The sequence below is a fragment of the Pipistrellus hanaki genome, assembly GCF_964339955.1.
Source record: "Pipistrellus hanaki genome assembly, chromosome: 6".
Lineage (NCBI taxonomy): Eukaryota > Metazoa > Chordata > Mammalia > Chiroptera > Vespertilionidae > Pipistrellus > Pipistrellus hanaki.
The window spans coordinates 75,500,716-75,515,565 of record NC_140508.1 but is presented as its reverse complement, the minus strand read 5'-3'; the positions used below and the strand labels follow the sequence as shown (position 1 = coordinate 75,515,565).

Here is a 14,850-nt window from a genome sequence, read left to right as displayed (position 1 = left end):
ACTGGAATAAACAAACTGGAAGTGGGGGAGGGGGAGGCTTGGATGAACAGAAGGCCCAGTGGCTAGGGCGGGGGTTAGAAAGGGGCCACTTCTAGCTTGGGAGAAAATATCAACTGCCTTATATGTTCATGAATGGGCCAGACAAGTGACGGGGTGTAATCCGATCTTTTGTGTGTTCACTTCAGAATGCTACATAGGAAGGCGCTGTGGGCAGACTCGGTTGAACTTCACACAGAGGAAGCCTGGGGGGGTATCCCTGAGTGAACCGAGGTGCCACGAGGGCTGAGGGCTTCTGGTCCTCTCCTTGTATTATTCATGGCAAGCTCCTCTGTGAATTACTTGACCTGAAAGACAGTTGGAGGGAAAGGGAAAGTAAGTGCACGGAGTCTTCCTAGAATTTGGTTGAAAGTGGTCCGTGGGGAGAGGCAGGAGGCAGGAGTTTGCCAAAGAATACATAGTAGGTGGGCACTTCTCCTTGGATCCTCTTGACCTTCAATTCCATCAGGGCCCGAATCAATGCTTGTCTGGCACAAAGACGCACCTCCAGAGGGAGAGAGTTTTCGGGACTGGTCATTGTTAGCAGCGGTACTCCAGCCGCTCTCCGAAGCGTCTGCACCCCATGCAACTGGAGGAGGATGAGAAGTAGCGAGATGGATGGGGCATCCCTTCTGGACTTCCAAGGAGACACAGAAACTTGGCCAGGCCTCCGCCTCCCAGAATGCCAGTTTTTTCCCCCCTTGGAGACTCAAAGTTTTAATTGAAACCAGAAAGCTATTGAAGGCAGACCCAGCCAATGAATCCTTGTTTTCTCTGCTGCTCAGGAATGGGAAATAAATAATGTTTTGCTGATGGCATTTCAAGTTGCTTCAGTTCTGCTCCTGCCAGAAGAGCAGGGTAAATTATTATTATTAACACATTAGCATTGTCAGGAGTTGCAGTGTCTTAGAAATCGCGTGATGTCATTGAGTTTGCTCAGGGACCACTGTTGGGACAGTTCTGGTGGCGTGGGGTGGGGTGAGGTGGGGTGGGGTGGGGTGAGGTGGCGTGGGGTGGGGTGGGGTGGGGGTTTAGTAGGCAGCTCTTGCCCTGCAGAGCTGCCCTGAAAAAAATGAAACCTAAGAGTTCTTGCCTTGGTCACCATGTTTGGCCCTTAGGTTCTTGTGAAGAATGGAACAAAACAATTCACTTCCACTCCTGTGCAGTGGCATGTTAGGAAACTGAGTGAGCTTCCCCAACTGTTTTGGGCCAGGATTAGGTAAGGAGTAGCATCATCGTGCATAATGCCTTAGGTGTGGGCCTCTTTTAGAGCAATTTCTAAAGGCGTTCTTCATAACGTGGCAGACACTTTGGGCAGCAAAACGCTTGGTTGGTGCAGAAAATTGAACACCCAGGTAGCCACACTGAGCTTCAGAGAGAGTGCCTTCCTCCATTCTTGTTTGGTTCTGTTTTCATTTCCATGTTCATGCAGCTTTCTATTAGATTCTGAGGCCTCCTTGGACATAGCATGCTTGGGAGCAGTATTAAGTTTGGGGGGAATTGATAACCTTAGTTAGATGACTGAGCCTAAATTACTGTCTAAAGTCTTAAAAGTTCAGAGTGAACTTGTGTCCCTTTCAGAGTTGGTCTCCCCTGCCCTCTAAGGGGGGTGCCCCCTGCCCTCTAAGGAGGGTGCCTTCTAAGGTTGAGGAGGAATGTTATATTTTTAATGGCCTTCTGTTTAGAAACCCACAGTTGACTTCCCATCCAGTTCAGTGCAAATGATGCCAAGGGTCTAATGAAGAAGGTGTGGAGGAGACCTGTGCACACAGTGCCCAAAGTCCCTAGGACCCCTGGGAGGAAGGGTTCTGATTGGCAGATGCATGATGAGCCAGCGAGCTGACCCCAAGCACACCTGTTGCCCTGCTAGGGAGGTTCGGGAATGAACGGTGAGCAGATAGTGTCTCCGAACTTTGCCACCGTGGAAAACTGTTTCCCTAACCCAACTTGTTATTTTCTCTGAAGAATACTCCCTTTCATATACATGGCACTTTGCCCTTTACAAAGATATCTTCCCATCCTAATTCCCTCTTGATTCTCTGAAGGAGGGAGGCCAGATAAGCATTTTCTCCTCATTCAGATGAGGCCGTTGATACTGTGACTTGAGTCAATGACACAGACTGGTGGCCGACCTGGGACCAGTCGCCTGTGTGATAAAGTGTGAAGAACATCCCACCTGATAGGACACATTTGCTTAGGATCCTGTCCTCCTACTTCCCAGCTAAATGACTTCCCCTCCCCCACAAGTTATTTAACCTCTTTGTGCCTCAGTAACTAATCAGCAAAATAGGGATAAGATGCTTACCCTGTCTACTTCTCAGGGGTGGTGAGGATTAAACAATGCGAGCTAATTTCTGTAATTGGAGAGGATTTCCATGCTGCCTCCTGGATACTGGGCCTGAGATCATTGTCACCATAGTGCAGAGACCTAATAACCCCTTGGTATGGCCACAAGTTCCTACAGGGGCGCCGTATGCTCTAAGACAGTCAGGGAATAGTTGTTTTCTGTTCTTGAGTTGATTCAGTTGAATTTTTTAGATGCTTCCTATGCTCAAAGAGAAGAAGGTGTGAGGGGGAGGGTCCCCATCAGGGGGTTGCAGTGGCTGAGCAGTGACATTCCGGACAGAAGTTTCAGCCTCGGTAAGGAAAGGAACTTATAACAGGATCACCTGTGTCCCAGCAAACCCAATGATTTCTCTAGAATTGGAAAAGGGCTTCACAGTCCAGTAGTTCTCCCCCCCCCCCCCCCCTCTCTCTCTCTCTCTCTCTCTTTTTAAATTATAGTTGATTTTTAGAGAGAGAAAAGGGAAGAGAGAGAAATACTGAGGTGTGAGAGAAACATGGATCTTTGCCTCCCTCTTGCTTCCTGACCAGAGAATTGAACCTGCCACCTTTTGGTGCACAGGATGACGCTCCAACCAATGGAGCCAAGCTGGCCAAGGCCTGTTCCCTAACTCTTAACCCTCTTTCTCTTTCCTGTGATTCAGCAGCTTGCCCCAGGCACCTGGCATTGTTCCCCAGTGAACCCCGTTTTACACAACACACCAGGCCTCTGCTCCCATCACACCGGCTTCCTTGCTGTCCCGGGGCACTGTGTGCACAGGTCTCCTCCACACCTCAGCTGGCTCTGCTTCACCTCCTCCTCTGGGAAGGGGTCCTGATTGGGCCCATCTGGCTGGCACTGCTACCTCTTAGGACTGCAGACAAGTTCTCGGCTCCTCCCCCAGGCTGCAGAGCACTTCTGGTCTGAAGCATTAGCCTGGCGGTGGGTTGTTCTGCTTCTATTGATTGTCCCTGGCTCCCCAGGCTGTGGGTCTCTGAAGAGAGGGACTGAGTTTGCCCCAGGGCGCCCTGCCCCTGCGAATGAACCAGTGACTCCTGGTGCTTGAGTGAGTGACAGCACTGATGTGAAGGCAGAATATCCAAAGTGAATGCTGTTTAAGGTTGGCATGGCTTCTGCTCCCCGAGAAGCCGCACTTTGAGGACCTCTTAGACAAAGTGAGTAATAGCCACTTGCCTCAATGGCTTTTTGTACTTCTGGCCGTCTTTCAGGGCCCCTCGTCCACTCTCAGTTTCTCCCTCAGAGCCTGAGAGTTGATGATAGTTTACCACATGTGCATCCTACCCGGTCACTCATTCATGGAATCATCAAATATTTATGAAGTGCCTACTAGAGTCTCATCGTCACAACAGCACATACAGCTCTTGACTTTCTCTGAAAATGCCAATTGCATTTCTTGTCCACCACACTCATTTCGGCACTTAACTATGCAATCTTGTCCGTTACTCAAGTCCAAGTGCTTCCCTGCTCCTGGGCGACTTTGCGAGGCTGGCCGCGAGGGAGAAGCTGGCTGAGCAGAGAGAAGCACTCAGAGCAGAAAGTTCCAGGGAAAGGCTCCTGCGAGGCAGGCCACAGGCTGGTCTGGCCGGCCACTGGCATTTCATGTGGGTCAAGTTACAGTGCCTTGTCCCTCCTCTATGAAATTACTATGAAATTCTGCAATTCTGCAGCTAGACATGTCCCAGACAAGTTAAAGCTTTCTGAAAAGCTCAGAGTTCCTCAGTCCCCTGTGATGGCAGCCCAGCACCCACGTAGACCAATCCAAAGGGTTGGCACACTTGGCTAAGTGTTTACTGTGGGGAAGTAGGTGATAGAAGGGGCAATGGAGCCAGTTAGAACCAGAGAGCCAGATGTGGAGGGCGGGCAAGTCTCAATAATGGTGAGACACACCATAGTGAATATGTGAAAGGAAGACGAAAATGGACTCTCTGCATCTCTTGTAAACTGGGCCTCTTCGGTGAAATGCCTTAGCGGAGACAAGGGAGATGAGGCAAAGAGAGCTGCTGGAGAACCTAAACTGTGTTCTCTCTCTGGGCTTTGCTACTGCTTCTGGTGCCCAGGAGACACCTGGAATCTCTGCTGTGGTTACGCCGTGACCTCATGGATCTGGGAGGCTGGGTGTTATTATTACTGTTTTTTAGATTTCATTGGACATGAAGCCCGGGGCCATCCTGTGCTCCCTGGGGTGTCTTCTCAATCCCCACAACAGAGCCTGTGCTGCCATGGCCTGAGTTCCGTCACCACTACTGAGTTCGTTCGCATGCATTTTGAGATCAAAAGTAGTGCCCCACAGTTTGCCCAATGCCAGAGAGAGACCTCTGTGCTTTTGGATTGAGGAGGGATCAGGAAAGTGGGGCTCTGACCTGAGGCTCTGTGAAACTTCAGTCAGAGTCCTGACCACATAGGAGCACACTGGTAGGATACTGAGGAAGATGGTAGTTCTGAGAGCTACTGTGATGTTGAAGTTTCTTTTACCCTAGGACTTGGGGTAGGGAAACAATAGCATGTGACACTGTTAGTCTGACTGGGTGAGAAACAGTTTCTTCATTATTTCTCCCCTCGGCCAAAGATGTGCAGCTCTGCTTGGGGTTTGAACCTGGAGCTGGAAAGATGTGGAGATGGGAGAAGCTGAATTTGATGAGTCCAGCACAGCAGCCCCACCCAACACGCTCCTCAGAAGTGCTGGCACTGTTGTTGTGCTTATAGCAAAATAATGAAATCTGGGTGGCAAGTCCCCTTGCAGTTGTTGGTGGCTGTGTCTGTGACCTATTGTTATTTGAACAATGAGAGCTTTGATTTTTTTTACAAGTATTGATTAATAATGGTGGCTAAAAAGGATGATTTGATGTGAAAGCCCTGTGGGCCTCCTTTCTGCTCATTATTTTGTACTCTAGAGCTCGATTACAGTCAGTGTTTTGATCCTCAAATATTTATTAAAGTCTCAGCATTGCAGCCCATGTGAGCCATTGCTCCTGGCGCTGTTGGCGGGAAAGGTCTGGTATGAGAGGGGGCTTTGGCCCCTGGAGAGTGGACAGAGTGTCTGGAGAGACATGCTTAACTCACATGGAAAGCAGCCTGTAGCCGATGTGAGCATGATCTGAGTGGAATTATGCTATTTGTGTGTATTTGTGTAATCAGGGCAGAGGCACAGACCGGGAAGGCTTTGCGGAGGATGTGACTGATGGTTTGATGGTGGAACTGGAACACAGGGACATTCTTGATGGCAGAGTAGCTTTCACATGGGAGCAGGGATGGAACAAAGTTTGCATGTGAATTTGGAATTGCCCCACGAAAGGAATGCTGATCACCAGCATGCACTGCAGCTGGCCAGAGCAAGGCAGCCCGAGGATGAAGGTCCCATTGGCTAACATGGACGGGCCAGCCACCCACAGCAGGCAGCTTGGAGGTCTGAGGTCTTCTGGCTACAGTGTGAAGGACAAAACCCAAGGCCCTTTAAATTAGACCCAATCTAGCTGTTGAGAGTTTTCATTCAAACACATCAACTCTTCAACTCTCTGGCTCAGCAAACTTTGTTTGCTCATTGTCATTGAAGCATGAGTATGACCAGACCCTGCTGGGTGCTGTGTAGATGTGTAGATCCCAAGATATGGAGGTTACCTCATCTCTGCTCTTAATCTAGCAGAAGACACCAGAAGAACCCAGGAAAACCAGTGGGGGAACAGTCATCTGGAGCGAAATAACAACTCCAGTGAGAGCATAGGGAGGGCCAGCACCTCCTGTGGCTGGACAGATTAGGAAAGCTACAAGGGGGCGGTGGGCTTGGGGTGAAGTCTTAAATAAGGGAACTGTGGGGAGAGCAGCAGGGGAGATGTTCATGTTGAGAAGGTAGAGGCAGAGAGGAGACCACTTCCCAGCAACCAGGGCTTTGTGGAATGTCAGGCAGAAAGACTGATGGGATGGGATCCTGTGGGGAACAGGCCAATGCTACATCTCTCCTGACCTGTGACGGGAACCCTGGCTGATGTTTTCAGAGTGTGTGGAGCACAAGGGCACTCTAGTCAGGAATGTCTATTCCTACCGCACATGAGAGAACCCTAGCATCTGACTGTCCTGCCCACCCCTGCTCTTGTCAGCCACCAACTCTTCAGCCTGGGTTCAAAAGAGTTCTCTTTAGATCAAAACCCAAAAATACAAATAAGCATTCAGAACGAGTAATAACTCATCTCCAGGAGTTTAGTGTATAATTGGAGAAAGACATGCACAAGTTTCAGTAAACGCAATATTGAAATGGCAGTTCAAGGTGCTGAATAAGAAATATAAGGGGATGGAGATGGAGACACTATTTGTTTAGTTCTCTGGGATGCCTCACATCTCTTCTGTGGCAGAAGCACAAACTTGTCAGATTGATCTTTATGTTCAGTTGACAACAAGCAAAGCAGTTGCTGAATCAGATGGTTGAGAAGTTGAGGAATTTGAATTAAGACTGAACAGGGCATGGAATCAAAAATTAGAAGGCCTAGAAAGAAAGACTTTAGAATTTATTATCGGTTTAATTATTCAGTTTAGTCACTGCCTTCAGGGAAGCCTGTCATTTTCATCCCCACTGGGCTGAAGGCACAGTGGAAGACTGGAACTTCAATGACTGTTAATTCTGGCTATTTAAAGACGGATGCCATTGTGGGTTCAAAGGAAAGCAAATGACATTTGGAGTTAATTACCTCAGTCATTAAAATAAATTTCTCACCTTAATTTTTCTTATCTGCAAGGTTGGTCCATCAAATAATAAACTTAGATCAAATAATAAACTTAAAGCCCTTGTATACCAGATGCCTGTTAAATGTTAGAATCATTTCTTTACCTCGTGAATCTCTCCATTCTGCTTGCACAGGACACACTATGATCACAGTTCCTTCTTACAGGTCTACCCTGAGATATTTAACCTACTTACATGCCATTTTGTATATGTTATTTGCTTTTTCCTTATAAGATTCTGGGAGGACATTAGGAGGGTAGAGAAGGAAACTGTTGCCCAGAAGGTTTAGTGATGTGGCAAGTCAGTGGCAAACTGGTTTTGGAGTTCCCTTCTGCAGATGCAGTTGAGAGTGTTGGACTGAAAGCTGGCGTCACTGTGTTTTAGAGACATCAGATGCCAGTAAAAACACAGGCTTTGGGTTATATAGACTTGGAATTGATTGTGGATCTGGCATAGGTTGTGTGTGCCTGTGAGCAAACTGGACCATCATTTTCACATCTGTGGAATGAGCAAAGGTCTTCTGCATTACAGGATTGCTGTCCTGATGACAAGGATGATGTATTTAAAGGACATTGGTTGTATCTAACCCCCCTTGCACTGAGTTGTGTCTAACCCGCCTCACACTGCAGCTGAGTATCTCCACTGACTGCACAGAGAAATGGCAGCCACAGGTAGTTTGCCAGAGAAAGAGCACAGCCCGGTAGACTTGAGGATTGGCCCAGCCCAGTCTTCAGAGATGATTCCCCAAGTGCCCAAGTCCAAGGCTTGTTCTGTTTTGTTATTGGTTCCCTAGGAGGCATTGTTTTGCAGCTATTGCTGGAACTGTTGGTGAATAGAGAGTGTGCCCAGCCTCAGGCTTCAAAGCTTGATTCTGTTTTGCTCCCTGTTGTGGAGATTTCGAGCACAGGGTCTGATTCTTGGTTTTGTGTGACACTCAGCCAGGAAGAGCTGCAGAGCCGGTAGAATCTATAAAGAGGTGGAAGGTACTGATCCTTTCCTTGAGGGGGCTCTGTTGAGGAGAAGAAGCTCAGTATCAGAGATTGACAGAGCTAAAGGAAGCCCCAGAATCCACTGCATCATACCCCACATTCTACACGTGAAGATGGTGAGACCCAGGGAGAAAAACGAACCTGCCCAAAGCCACTCAGCTCCAAATGTCAGGGCAGGGAATTGAGTCTGAAATCCATGACTAAACTCACTCGTATTTCCTCTATGAAACAAACTGGGAACAAGGGGAAAGCAATACTCCAGCAACATAAAAACACTGAAGTTAGCAGGTATATATTAATCTACTGTATATACTTCCTATTGTAGAGGGAAATGGAGAAGGCTGGTCTCTAGCCCCATCCTTCAGGCTTTACTTGGGATCTGCGAAGAGAAGGCAGCATTTAGCCAAATGCTAGCTTGGATGATACAGACTATGGTAGTAAATCAAACTTCCCCCACATTTTGAAGATGCAGTAAGGTGATTTTCAACAGGTTCTTTCATAATTATTTTATTTAATCTTCAATTACTTTTCAAAACAGCCTTGAAGTAGGATTATTACCCAATTTCCAAATGAAATTGAATAGTTTAAATATATTTTCCAAGAACACAATTACCAAATAAAAAAGAAAGGCTAAGTCATCCAACCTATGACATCAGAGTGGTGCTCCTTCCATTCTTCTTTTCAAGGAAATTCATGGCTTGGACACTTGCTGTTGGTTTCATTGTGCTCTTGACTATGGAAGAGGCTTTTGTAAAACCCAGCCCCTTCCTTTATGAAAATCCTGGTCTGGTGGGAGAGATAAAGAAGTAAATGGAATATGGCAATACAGTTTGCCAAAAGCTTTCATAGCAGAATGCCCAGGGAAGCTTGATTGAGACCATCTGTGAGTATGAGTGTGAGTGTGGGTGTGTGTGCGTGTATGTGTGCACATGTATACACACAAGGGGAAATGAATAGAAAAAGCAGGTCCAGCCAGTCTTCATGAAGGAAGTGAAACTTGACCCATTTCTTAAAGGTTGACTTGGAGGTAACCAAGTGGAGGAAGGAAAAAGGGCAGACCAGCCTGCAGAAGTAAAAGGGTTGATGAAGTGATGCAAATCAGTAGGACTTGGGGGAGCCCAGCCTTAGGAGAAGCTGCGAGGAAATGTGGAGAGTGCAATCATCATGGATCACAGCCTGGAGGAGGTGAACTGTGATCAGGAAGGTACCATGCAGGTGTGGAGTATGAAAAAAGCCAGGAGTCTGAGCTTCATTCTTTGCTGTCCAGTGGTCAGCAAACTCATTAGTCAACAGAGCCAAATATCAATAGTACAACAATTGAAATTTCTTTTGAGAGCCACATTTTTAAAACTTAAACATCTTCTAACACCAGGTCTTCAAAACAGACTTGCCCAGGCCATGGTATTTTGTGGAAGAACCTCACTCGAGGGACCAAAGAGCCGCATGTGGCTTGTGAGCCGCAGTTTGCCGACCACGGCTGTAGGCCATTGGTGTGTTTGCAGGGTCAGAGAACTGTGCTGCAGAGCTGCTTTTGCCCTTGCTGATTGAGAGCTAGGGAAGAGTTGGGTCACTTGATCAATTTATCAGTGTTTATGGAGCATTTCCTCTGGGTGTTTCTGCAGCAGGAAGGGTTTCAGAGGCCCATCATTCAGAGTCATGGGAACCTGAGTCAAATGGCACCTGGCTGGCCTTTGACACAGCCTCTCATTCAACATTCACACAGCGAATAATTCGGAGTGTTGCTCCATGGGCCAGGAGCTGTGCCAGACTCTGGGCATTCTGTGATGAGCCAAACAGACACAGCTTTTACCTTTAGCACTTCCCTTCTAATGGGGTAGGCAGAGTTGAAACCAAGAGTGGCACATGCATTCATTATAAAATGTAGTAAGTGCTAGGAAAGAAAATCCTTTGTAGTAAAGGCGCAAAGCAGGGAGTCCCGATTTGAGTTATGAAGCCCAGGGAAGTGCAGTTTGACCTGGGCCTGAGCAATGAAGAGGCATTAACTTAAGGGAACAGGAAGAGGATTCCAGATACACGCAAAGTACCCCAAGTGGGGAAGCTACTTCTGACTCCCCACTGAAATACCTTAGAAGGCATGCGAAAAGGCGAATGCTCAATCACCCTCAAAGCCAATCTATTGCCAGAATCTGAGGTGGGATTCTTCTACCTATAGTGCGATAAGCTTAGGTTGGAAATACAGTTGCTTCCCTATCCCTAGTCAGGTAGGTTCACACTCCATCCTTTTGCACCCTTTGCCCCTTAGGAGCCGAAACTCCCAATTTGTGGCAGCCAGAAAAATAGGTAATCATCAGGTCTACTGCATGGGCAACATTAATAAAACAACTGAAGATGGTCTCTTCCCTACCATCATTATATGTATTCTCAAAGTCTACAGCTCTCAACAAGCAAATGGACAAGATTAGAGGACAGAAATTTGTGAGGAGAAGAGGGACAATGACTTCTGAGCAGAGAAGTTTCCTTGAATAAAGCTCTGAGACAGACATAAAGAGTCTTTGCGGATTTCAGCCTTTCAGAGTTTAAAGAATATGGCAGAAGGATCCCCTCTTAGTCTACGCAGAACAATAGTAGATAGATGTCCATTGTCCATATGCTCGACACGCTATTCTCTAGATTTTTTTAAAGCCCTGGTTTAAGTTTGGTGATTTCTGTTGTGTAAACATTCTTACCATGGACAGTTTTCAAGCTACCATCTTGACACCTCTGATGTGGAGTGGGAAGAGGTTCACATGGTAGGCTCTCAGGAACTCTGGGTCTGGCTTCCTCATACTACTGTCACTGTTCAGTAGGAACTGAGGTGATCAGAAGACTGATAACAGTAACAGCTCTTAGAGGAAGACTTGATTGGCTTCAAGATGGGAGGAAGAATCAAAAGCTGACCTGTGTGTTTTCTGTAGACCAGGACTACTCTGTATGACTCTCTCCTTATTAAAGCATGAGTAAAAGTAAAGAATCCAACTTGAGTCCCGAGGAGGGAGAAAACACTCAAAATATGGTAAGAGAAACAGTATCAGGATAATTATTTACTGCAAGAGCAAAATAAGAATTTTAGAAAGCTACCAGACATCCACAATAGGAAGAAGCATGACAATGGTATAATAAAAGCATAAAGTAATGAAGAAGGAACATTCTGAGGTGGAAAGATAGCAAAATCAGCTGAAAAGAGGATGAAAAAGAAAAGATTGCAGGGATACAAAAGTGTGCAATAGAAGAGTTAGAAATCCATAGTCAGTAAAGGCAAAGGGAGGTATGAAATTGAATTAAATTGATATTATGGAGGCTAGATTAGGGTAAACTCTTCCACAATAAAAAATAAAGAAATAAACACAGTGAAAGAGAGAATGAGAGAAATGGAGAACAGTGTTAAGAGTTCTAAACTAAGAGTCTAGGAGAGATTTAGAAAGAAATGAGGTCCTTTGAATAATGAAAAGAATAAACTAAAGGGAACATTCCTAAACTAGAAAGAACCTGCATCAATAGATCCCAGAAGCTTGTGTTCCAGCAAAAATAAAAGGAGCAAGATCCACACTACACTTACTTTGCCATTAATAAAATTATATTATAATGAAAAATACCTTCAAGGATAAATATCTTCAAGTTGCCTACAAAGAAACAAAACCAGGCTAGCCTCTCTTTTCTATTACTTCAGATACTAGAAGACATTCTTCAGAGTTTTGAGAGGAAAGGTTCTGACCTAAGGATTATCTGGTCAGCCAGTGCCTACTACATGTAAAGGTGAAAGAAGTGCCTGACCTTAAGGGGATTTGCAGAATATGGAGCTGAGAGAGGGCTCAGGATGAAGAACTCTGGAGGAGTTTTGGAAAGGACAAGATTGAGGCCGTGGGCCTTCCTATATTTGTGACTATCTGCCTTTAAGACCTTTTGAGGTACATGTGTTATTTAAAATTTCTTTTTATTAGGAGCATATATTCCATTAAAAAAGAAGGCAAAAACCTTAACCTAATGAAGAAGATCATGAAGGTCTTTCCCATTTTGTTGATGAGACACTGAGGCTGAATGAGGGCTCCTAAGTGCCTGACCTAGGTCTAGAATCCAAATGTTTTGAGTTCTGTTACCTATGTCAGGGCTGTGTCAGTTCCACCATGGGAAGCAGCAGTCAGGGTGAGGATAGCCTATGTGCACCCTGGGAAAGAAGCGGATGGAAGAGGTGGATGGTGCCAAGAAGCCCAGATTGGGTTGGTCTATTCATTTATTAATTCAGTCAGCCAACATTTCTTGAGTGTTGTTCACTGGAATTGCATGGATGGATACAATGCAACTCATGCTAATTCTTAAGAGCTAAGAGTAAAACTATAAGTAAAACCTTTAAACACGGAATAATAGTGCTCTACGGTCAAGGCAGTTGATGGCATTGGTGCGCAGACTAGGTAAAACCTAGGCATCATAACCAGCAAGGAGCTTTTGGTTGGAGCTGGGCCCCATCCTGGAGCTCTGGTTACAAAGGCATGCAGGGCTCAAGAATTTGCATTTCCTCTAAACTCTGGAATTAGTTAAGAGTTCCCAAGATTGCAGGTGGAGAATGGTTTGTAGACTAAGAAAACTATTCCATCCTTCAGATTTGAAGTGGGGGGAGTTATTTGAGTGTACTTTTAGGGAGTCATTTGGGTCATGGTTCCCCTGTCCCTCAGAAAAATAATTATGTAGGTTATGCTATCCAATTTGGAGTGTGTGTAAGTCTATGGGTAAAATGACAAAGTTTTGAGTATGGAGGAGACCGTGGTCCCACTCCATTCATTGCTGAGATAAGTATGGAGGATGGGACTCCAAGTGGCTGTGAATGGGAGTAGAGAGGCCAAGTTTCTGGACTCCCATCCCAGTGTTCTTCCCACGTACTTCACCACCTTCTCCTTCTAGCCCCCCTGTTCCTCTGGGACCTCCTGGGCAATTATTTCCTAAGCAATTTGTCCTGTTGGCCCTGTCATGCCAAGTCCTGCAGGCAGCCACGGTAGGGTTAACTTGGGTAGGACTGGAGTCCTGAGCCAAGTACAGAGTGTCCATTGTGCACCCGCCCCCTCCGGAGGAGTTGCTGACTGCTGGAATGTGACAAAGCAAAACGTTTTCACCTTGCTTCAGCTTCCCCTTCCCATGAGTGTGAGTCATGGAGCGCCGGTGCTCACACCATCTTGGCAGGGGCGCACTCAAGACCACGAGCAGTTGTCTCCCAGACTCATCAATAAGTACAACCGTGACTTTGGGGTGGCAGGTACGTGCTGGGAAAAGGCAAAAGGAGAATGACAGCTTTGTGTGCTTGGTGAAGTAAACAGACAGGTTAGGTTTCTCTGCTTTTTGCTTTTGAAAGCTTCTTTTTCTTTTTCTGAGATGAGGGGTGCGTGTGGACATGAGGGACTGGGTTATGATCCTCGGCATAGATAGCGAATTTCGCAGGGGCCACCTGGGTGGGTCGAGCTGCCGTTAGAGTAGTTTGAAGGAAAGGACTTTGAAGAATTGTCATGGGGCTGATTCATTTTCATTGAGAAAGAACTTCTTAAAGTCCTCCTAGTGCCCGGTCCTGCACTGGGTCAGTCTCAGCCTGCAATGAAGTGCAGTCCAGGGAGGGAAGTAAGATTTGTGTACTCAAAACAATGAGGAGGCGAGGCAAGACTAGTGTGCAGTGGCCAGCTATGCAGCTAGGTGCACAGTAAGCAGGCCAGGGAGTGAATGCTGTGGTCCAGAGCTTACAAAAATAAGGTCATGAGGAAGTGAAGACTTGGGCATGACCTCAAAATATGGGAAGGACTGGGATCTGTTTGTTCATCCGTTCAGTCATTCTTCCATGCAGCAGAGATTTGGAGAGTATATGGCATGGATTGATGGAAAGGGATATAAAGAAAGATTCTATAAAAAACACCAAGGCAGAAATAATTCCATGTGTACAATGCTACTGTGGAGACTGGTGTGACCTGACTAGGGAATGCAAGTTGGTGGCCAAGGAGCCCCTAAGATCACATTCTTAAGGTGAACCCAGTATGAAAAGTCTGGAATTGATGTGTTCCTGAAGATTGGGATTATTTGAGGCTGAATTGCTGGTTCATCTCTAGTATTTTTCTGGCATACTCACACTGCTCTGGTTCAAGTCCTCATACAATAAGAGTGGAATTTCATCGGAGCCTTCTTATGATCCCCTTCCCTCTAATATCAGGTTCTGTTAATCTAGCCCTCACATCACATGTCAGAATTATCTTCTTGAAGCAGAGCCTTAATAGCATCCCTTCCCTATTGCCATCTCTTAAATGGCTTCCCCCATTATAAGTATGATAAAATCCATCTAATTAGTGTGGCATTCAAGGATGCCTAGGATCTGGCTGTAACTTTTATCTCCAGCTCCCATTTTGTACCACACCTGCCAGCCAAACTGGGAGTGTGATCCCTCATATTGGGCTGCCAGAACTTTGTCTTCTATATCAAATAGTTAGTAATTTATACCATTAAATATAAGAAACTCTAAACTGAGTCATTTTTAATGGAAGATGCTTTATTCCACTTTATATAGCTAATCATTCCTCAGAAGTTTAGATTCCACCTCTTTCCTCTCATCACTGAACCTGCAGTATACCTTGTCTTATCTGTGGTTCACAGGTCCAAATAGGTTGAGGGTAGGAATGTCTTATGAGGCACACGCCTCAACTTTGGCCCTTGCCCAAGGGTAGCTTCATAGGTAGGTACCAGGGAATTAAAATGTAACATTGCATTTAGTTGCTGTAGAGAGTAAACCACTGCAGGACTACAGTCAT

General features: G+C 46.0%; 1 protein-coding gene across 4 annotated transcripts in view; it reads left to right on the top strand.

Moving 5' to 3' along the window:
* The window catches only part of SETBP1 (SET binding protein 1), a 321,712-nt gene that overhangs the window by 3,470 nt on the left and 303,392 nt on the right, over window positions 1-14,850 (top strand). The window contains exon 1 of one of the 4 annotated variants that reach the window (XM_084887229.1): window positions 13,212-13,322. The exons of the other annotated variants lie outside the window; for them this stretch is intronic. The gene's annotated coding sequence lies outside the window, so the exon portion shown is untranslated. Of the gene's footprint in view, window positions 1-13,211; window positions 13,323-14,850 lie in introns of those variants that run through there. 4 annotated transcript variants of the gene reach the window in all.